At 38.9% G+C, this 7500-nt stretch overlaps 1 protein-coding gene across 3 annotated transcripts in view; it reads left to right on the top strand.

Moving 5' to 3' along the window:
- LOC138003449 (alpha-1A adrenergic receptor-like) overlaps positions 1-7500 on the top strand; it is a 32162-nt gene that overhangs the window by 95 nt on the left and 24567 nt on the right. Inside the window, exons 1-2 of one of the 3 annotated variants that reach the window (XM_068849526.1) lie at positions 1-1487; positions 3532-3654. The exon at positions 1-1487 is cut by the window's left edge and continues 95 nt beyond it. The gene's annotated coding sequence lies outside the window, so the exon portion shown is untranslated. Of the gene's footprint in view, positions 1488-3328; positions 3655-7500 lie in introns of those variants that run through there. The other 2 variants (XM_068849525.1, XM_068849524.1) reach the window with 2 other exon arrangements.

Genomic DNA, 7500 nt, shown 5'->3' with positions numbered 1-7500 from the left:
AATGATGTAGAGCCCAACCACTCACGTGATCAGCTGCCTTGTTGTTTTACTGACACAGAAAGGGATGCTTGCAAAGTTAGACACTCCCCGAAAGTTTTTTTTTTTACTATATTAATAATAGGTGGCTAATGGTAAAAAGATGAAAACGTTTGTAGATCCTATCAGAAAGGCCTCGTTTTTACATATGTATAAAACTATTATATAACAATTTTTTACAGATGTCCTTGAGGCTGGAACTGTTGCCATGGCAACGGCACAGCACCGCTTAAATAGCCCTCATTACTCGTGGTTTGCTGAATATCTTAAAACCAATTCGGCCACCGAGTAGCCCCATCAAAGTCATTAGAGTAGAACAAGGAATCCATGAGTAGATTGAATCTCGCGCGAATGAGACTCCCACAGGAACCCGATGACCAATCACATGAAACTAGCTTGACATCACAGCGTCAACGAACCGGAACGGCCTTTGTTGTTTTGCGGCAAAGGTAGTCCAAAAAATAGATTGGTCTGTAAAAATGCCGTGAGATAGGCTTAGTATGGGCTCAACAGCGAAACAGCTGCAAGGAGATGATATGTGTAAATTCCAGTCGACAGTTTTTTCTTCTTCTAAATTTTTTTTCGTAAGGGGTCTGAACCAAGAAGTCATAAGATAATTAAGTGGAGTATGATCAAGGGCTGTTTAAGATGACATTGACTGACGTTTCGACAACCTGAGAGGAAGTCATCTTCAGAGTCACGTGATTTGTGTAACGTCAGTGGATGGTATAAGCACTCTGAAGATGACTTCCGCTCAGGTTATCGAAACCCTTAGTAGACAGTCCTTCTCGGAACTACTCTCACCCGGGCTATCGTACTGCACTTAATTATGTAAAATTTCTTTTAGAACGCAAATGTCGAATCTTATTTGTATACAAAAAAATTAGGGTACGTCACCGAGCTAATTAACTTTCGAGATACTCGATCACCAAACCAAACATGCATTTCCGGTTTTCATTCATTCATTCATTCATTCATTCATTTTATTTGTCGTTCACCCTTTCAGCCCCGTGGGGTTCCCCATTGACGAGTAAAATCTATAAGTGGCACTATTGGGAGTTAAAGGGTTAATGGGGACATAGTTTTTGAGTGAATCCAGCTGTTGTTAACCCTTTCAGCCCCGTGGGGTTCCCCATTGACGAGTAAAATTGTCTGGCGTTAGACAGAGTAAAATCTATAAGTGGCACTATTGGGAGTTAAAGGGTTAACCACATAAAAGAAAAGAAATTAAAAAAAAAAAAACAGAATGCACTAGAAATTTATAATAACTTAAAGACGATAGACTAAAAAGAGGAAGTATGTAGCTCAACAAAGAGTATATATGACTAAGAAAGAAGGAATTTTTTAAGTCTTTTGGCAAACAAACGGATTCATTTCAGGACTTAACGAGTTGAAAAACATAGGTCCTTGAAACCGAATTGAGAAGTTTCGGATATTAGTTCGACAGGGAGGTATGTAAAAAAGGTTGCAACTTCTAATATAATGCGAATGTAACTGGCTTGCAAGAGTAAACATATCACGAAAATAATTAGGAAGTAAACCTCTTTTAAATAGATAGGTAAAGTTACCTATCTGGTATAAATAAATGTCAGAGAAATTCAAAATCTCCTTTTCTTTAAAAAGAACATCAGTGTGAGAATCGAAAGAAACTTTACATATTATTCTTATTATCTTCTTTTGCAGAATAATAACGCGACTTATACCCGGTGTAGCAAATCGAACCCAATCGAACTAAATTTCAATCGAACACAATCGAACCCAATCCGTGGATTGAGTTCGATCGAGTTCGGCAATCTAACCAAATCGTACTCACACAAAAAAAATATGGGCAATCGAACCCAATCGAACGTTCGATTTCCGAACTCTTGATTAAAAAAAAAAAAAAACTGGTGTTCGAGTTGCTGAAACCAATAACAGGTTTTTGAAGGCTCGAGTTGCTTCAGTATAAACTTGTGTGTTTTGTAACCGGAAACATCTCGGCGAAATGGCTTCAGATGCTATGTGGGTTGTAAACGTTAAATGCGTTGTTAAAGGCTAAAGCACGCGGGGATAATGATTGCTTTGTTCTTATCTGATATTTTCACTGCCGTGGACAGTCTAGTTTTCTTACCGAAATATTCAATAATAATAAAATTTAAGTTGCATAACGCTAATTGATTGAGTTCGATTGTGTTCAGTTGCCGAACTCAATCGAACACAATCTAATGGATTGAGTACGATAAGGTTCGATTTGTTCGATTGGTTCGAAAATCGTACTCACACAGATTTCGGTGTTCGATTTCGTTCGATTGCCAAACTCAATCGACGGATTGGGTCCGATTGAGTTCGATTGAGTTCGATTTGCTATCCAGGGCTTATATTACTCTGATATGTCATACAATATATTAAGTAAAGGTAAACTAGACTATAGTACAAACAGTGTAAGGAAGTTTTTTTTTCACAAATCTTAGCTCACATTTTTGTCGCGGGTAATGTTGTTTTCTCGCGGGTATCTCGGGATCTATTTTCCCGCGCGGTCAGAAAACCCTTTCGAGCCTTCTTACATGAGGTTAAATTCTCGGAAGATTAGCCACAAGACACCAACATGTCCACCTTTCTTTTTTGTTTCAGTGAACCAACCAGGGTGTCATATACGTTCGTTCTCTTCTTTAATTAAGTTTGTGGTTTTTGTTATGATTTCGTTTTTTCGTTCGGAGGTGCTTATATTCATCTTTACAGAAGCGTGCAACTCGTGAATAGATTGACGGTCGATGCGCGCAGATTGCACGTGCCGCCGGATCCAAAATTTCCACGTGCCACTAACGGCTCCTTCGTAGCCCTTTTAAAAAACGGCTGCGAAGGAGGGAACCAACAATGAAAATAGAACCTAACGTCATATGGAAAGAAAGGCCAATTTGTTGCAATTTTAAAAGCTTTAAGAGAGAGATATGACTGTCAAGTTCTGTCCAAATAAATTTCTCGGAGAACTTCAAAGCTTTGTAGCATTTCTGTCCGTTCCTTGTTGTTCAAAGTCGGCCGTATACTTCTACGATATATTTTTTGATTTACCTTCCCAACTCAGTTGATAAACCCATTTCTGCGTATACGTTTGCGTTCACCCAAGAAAAATGTCAACCTGGTCGAGTAAAGACTACCAAAAAGCCTCTCGTCGATATTCAAAAATACTTGTCACCTCATCATCTTGGAGGTCATTAAAGTGAGTATATATTTTTGTTTTTTTCTGTTTCAATAACACGGACCTGTATTTATCGCATATCTCATGGTTTTAAGGTTAATTCGTATGTTGTTTAATTTCAAACCTTTTCCTAGTAGCGCCGGTTTTTAGTCGGCGAAGAGATAACTTGAATTTCATGTGAGTCACATTACAGACAATAGCTCAATTAAAAGTGACGAAAGGTGCATGAATTCACTTTATCTACGTCAATTGAAAACTGACAGGTTTTTTTTCTTTGAATGGTCTGTTCAAGTTCTCACGTTTGTTTTTTTACTGCTTAGGGTATATGACACTTTCCTGCACGGAACCTCTGTTACCATAAGCGTCGGAGAAGATATCGTAAAGAGCTGTGCAATACGATTACGTTTTTTTCCAAGCGCAATTTGGAGTTCCTTTAAGATAAGGTAAGGAAATATTCATCTTTTCAAATTGCAATCTTATCGTTTCATTGTGAATTCGATTTTTACATAATGGTAAAATACACTGTTGAAACTTGGTATTGTCTAAATGTTTTACGTGTCACCAATCAACCGAAAATTGCTCCTACGTACATCAACCTTTTTTAATGTAAGACTTAAGCGTAAAACGATTTTATCAAGACGTTCTTTTAAGAGCACTGAAGCTTGAAAATGCGAAAAACGCTTAAAGAATGACAGAGTGGAGCCAATAGTTTACATTACGTAACAAGAACCAAGTCAGCACCGATGAAAAGAAGGAATCGATAAAGTTAAAATATTTTTTCGTACATTCTAAACACTGGTGGGCCACGAGCTCTGAGAGATTGCTGTCTATGCGATTGAGATTTTATCAACCCAATCCATTGAAATGAATGTCGTGAGTCCGTTTGTTCAAAGTCAAACACTTATTAACGATTGCTTTTTGTCGGTAATTTAAGAGCACAAATCTTTGAAAGCGAGGTGTTTCAATATGGTCGTGTTGTAGAGCTATCTGATCTAATGATTAATAAATTTAACATATTTAACCTTGTTATGAAATGTCTGGTGCATAAAATATCTTTTTTTTGTTGTTGTTTAAAGCATCGCCGACTTGAAATTAGTCTCTACACTGCCCTAGGAAAGGTTACTTCAGACTTCAGACTTCTATTTAAAAGGAAAAAAACGCAAAGTAGTCGCCAAATGCATCTGTTCCTGTTAACTGGACGTGTTAAGCTTCTAATGTCATTATATGTGGCTTATAAATTACAACGAAGAAAGTCTTCGTTCCTTGCTTTCAAGACGAAACTTATTTTGGATTGTTCAACGATAATAAACTTTCCAATCACTAAGGCGTTCAAAGCAAGGTTTCTCCAAACATTCCAAATTTTCGAACGGCTTCCTAATGGAAGCGAAATGTTTTGTCATCATTTATTAAACGTGCGAGTAACATAATCCAACATGCAAATCTTCACGTAAATAAAAGTACTTCTGCATAAAGTGTTGCAAAGCACTTATATATTGCTGGATTTAAAGAAAAATTCGAATGGTGGTGCAAGCCAAACGTCCATTGTTTACTGTCGACCATGTGGCGTTAATAGAGGTAAAAATCCGTCATTTTTAAAATGGAGTAAGCAGCGCTCGAAATGTCGTGTGGGGATAACGTTTCGATAAACTTAGGGTGCGTTCGATTGACCGTATTCCGGAATAAGAATACGCGGAGTGATGATTTAAAACGGTACTTCTGGTGTTTTGAAGCAACAAGGATAATAGAGATATGTTTAAAATAGCATTTTAGCAGGTGTTTGGCAATTTTAATGTGAATCTCCGTAAAAACGAACGATTTCTAACTTCTATTCCATGTATTCTTATTCCGGAATATGGTCAATCGAACACACCCTAAATAAATACATTTTGACGCTAAGACAGACTTTGATGATTGTGGAGCGTTTTTACATGGCGTTGATGGTGGCAATGTTTCTGATTTTTCCAAAACAAAACCAATGATTAATCCTTCCGGAGTCGAACTCCGTTAATTTTTTGGCAAATTATTTCTTTTGTCGTAGGTAAACTCATTTCGAAAGTGAGAAGTGATCCTCGCGCCTATCCCTACGATTTAAGGAATGTCCCAAGAGGATTTGAACCCTTGACCTCTCCGACTTTAGTGCCGGAGCAATGCTCTGCCAACTGAGCTAAATGAAGCCATTTTATAGTTGGGTATTCCCGTACAAATTCTTATATTTTTGTCGGCCATGCTCGCACTGAGCTTGGGGTGCCTGTGGTTTAGGGCGCTTTCCTTCCGTCAGAACTGGCCCGTCAAACCCGTCAGTTTGCAAAGAAACGCAACAATCTAAGGGAACACTTGCATGATAATCCCTCGCATTGTTCTGGAGGAGTATAATAACTGTGTGTTAATATGAAGGCGTTGTATAGTTAGTCCGTCCAAATGCCCGGTCAGTTCTGTCAAATGGAAAGCGCCCTTGGATTCGAGTCGACGGTTTCATTATGCGCTGCAGCCAATCACCGTAGCAGAACATGTCAATGGATTACATCCATAGATCCAGAGATATGATTGGCTTCTTGCTATCCACTTGTCGATTTCGGCTTTTGACGGCCCTCTTTGCAAAAGTGTAATAATTATCTAGGTTTATTTTTGATTTAAGTAGTTTATTCGATGATAGACTTCTATAAAATCATGCTTTAAGTTGGAGTGCATCAAGACACATTTTCTTTTTCATTTTCATTTCAATACCTGAGTTTGCAAAGGGATTTAGAAGCATGAGGGTCGAAGTTCCAAATGGACATACCAGTTCTTGTAAATTATTTTTATTCTTCGCTAACCCCTAAAAGCTGATGATATTGCGAAAGATTCTTGTTTAGAAGGCTTGTTGTGGCACAGAGCAATACTACCATTGGTTAAAAGAGGAAGAGTGATCGCTTTGCACGCGCGGCACGCATTTTAGCTCAAATTTTGGCGGTACTCAACGTAACTACGACGTGACGTCAAATTTGAGGTTTTGACGACAACGTGAGGGTACAAACGGAAGGAAGTCGGAAGTTGGAAGTCGGAAATCCGAAGTTGGAAGTCGGAAGTTGGTAGTTGGAAGTCGGAAGTTGGAAGTCGGAAGGCCTTTCACGGCTTTCGTACATAACTTAACATGTACATTCGACCACTGCCTGAATCAATGCAATGATGGGAAAGACTGCTAAGTACTTCGTATTATATACTCAAAAGATTATCCCGTTTCTGATTTGTCGATGACGAACGCATAAATGGGTTATTCGTTATTCCCCCATCTCATAATCTCATAATGCAATACGTTTTTTTTTTTTTTTTTTTGGGGGGGGGGGGGGGGGGGTATGCTGTACATAAAAACAATTAACGTGGAGGTGGCTTGCGAATAGAGTTCCAAAGAGGTTTTATAGTGCTATGGGGAAGTTGCTATGGAAACAGCGATGGAGTACTTTTGTAGCGTATATAATAACTAAAACATCTACGGCTCGAGCAAAACATCACTCGTGCTCAAAAATCACGAAATGCACGATTTCATATACAAAATAGCCGATATGTACAAAAAGTACTGGAGATAATTACTTCTTTCTACCTCATCATGTGCAGGAACCTTGTCATCTGAATGATTTACCCACGAAAAGGCAGATACAAGCAGCGAGACAGTCTTGAACAAAAAAATACGAAATTGAAGTTATACGGCGTTAACGTGATGATGCCCTTGTTTTGCACCGCGCATCTCAAACTGCGCATAACATTCCGACTTCGGAGATGGCGGGGTTTCACGCCGGCCATCTGAAGAGAGGTAACAAAGGCCGCTTTTGCTGTTCAAGAGCTTTTAACTGCAATTCCCGGCTAAGGTGTTGTTTTGGAACTTGCCCCAGTCCTTTCGCGGAAAATGATAATTTTGAAGCCGAAATTGCTCCTTTACCATCCATTATCATAGCTTATCATCGAGTTGCGAGGAAACGAGCACGGTAACCCCCCATTTTAAATGGTTTTATTCACTCGTAATAGGTACATGGAAAACATATTTTAAGGAGAAAAAAAGTTGGATAGTAGAAGTTGTAGTATTTACCTATAAATGACGTGAAACTGCATTTGGAGCCTGACACTGAGGCCTTCCAAGGGGTTTGAGCGACAAGCGACATTGCGTCAAAATGTGGCGACAATTTGTTAGCAAAGTACCGACAGCCGACAGAAGTTGACACGAAAGAAGCGACAATTTGCGAAAACGACAATCCATTTTTCATTTCGACAAAGCGACAACCAAAAAAAACGACAATTTCCTCCGCTGGTCAGGCGAC

The sequence above is a fragment of the Montipora foliosa genome, chromosome 5 (genome assembly GCF_036669935.1).
Source record: "Montipora foliosa isolate CH-2021 chromosome 5, ASM3666993v2, whole genome shotgun sequence".
Lineage (NCBI taxonomy): Eukaryota > Metazoa > Cnidaria > Anthozoa > Scleractinia > Acroporidae > Montipora > Montipora foliosa.
The sequence above is the reverse complement of the archived record's forward strand: the minus strand, read 5'-3'. Positions and strand labels throughout refer to the sequence as shown.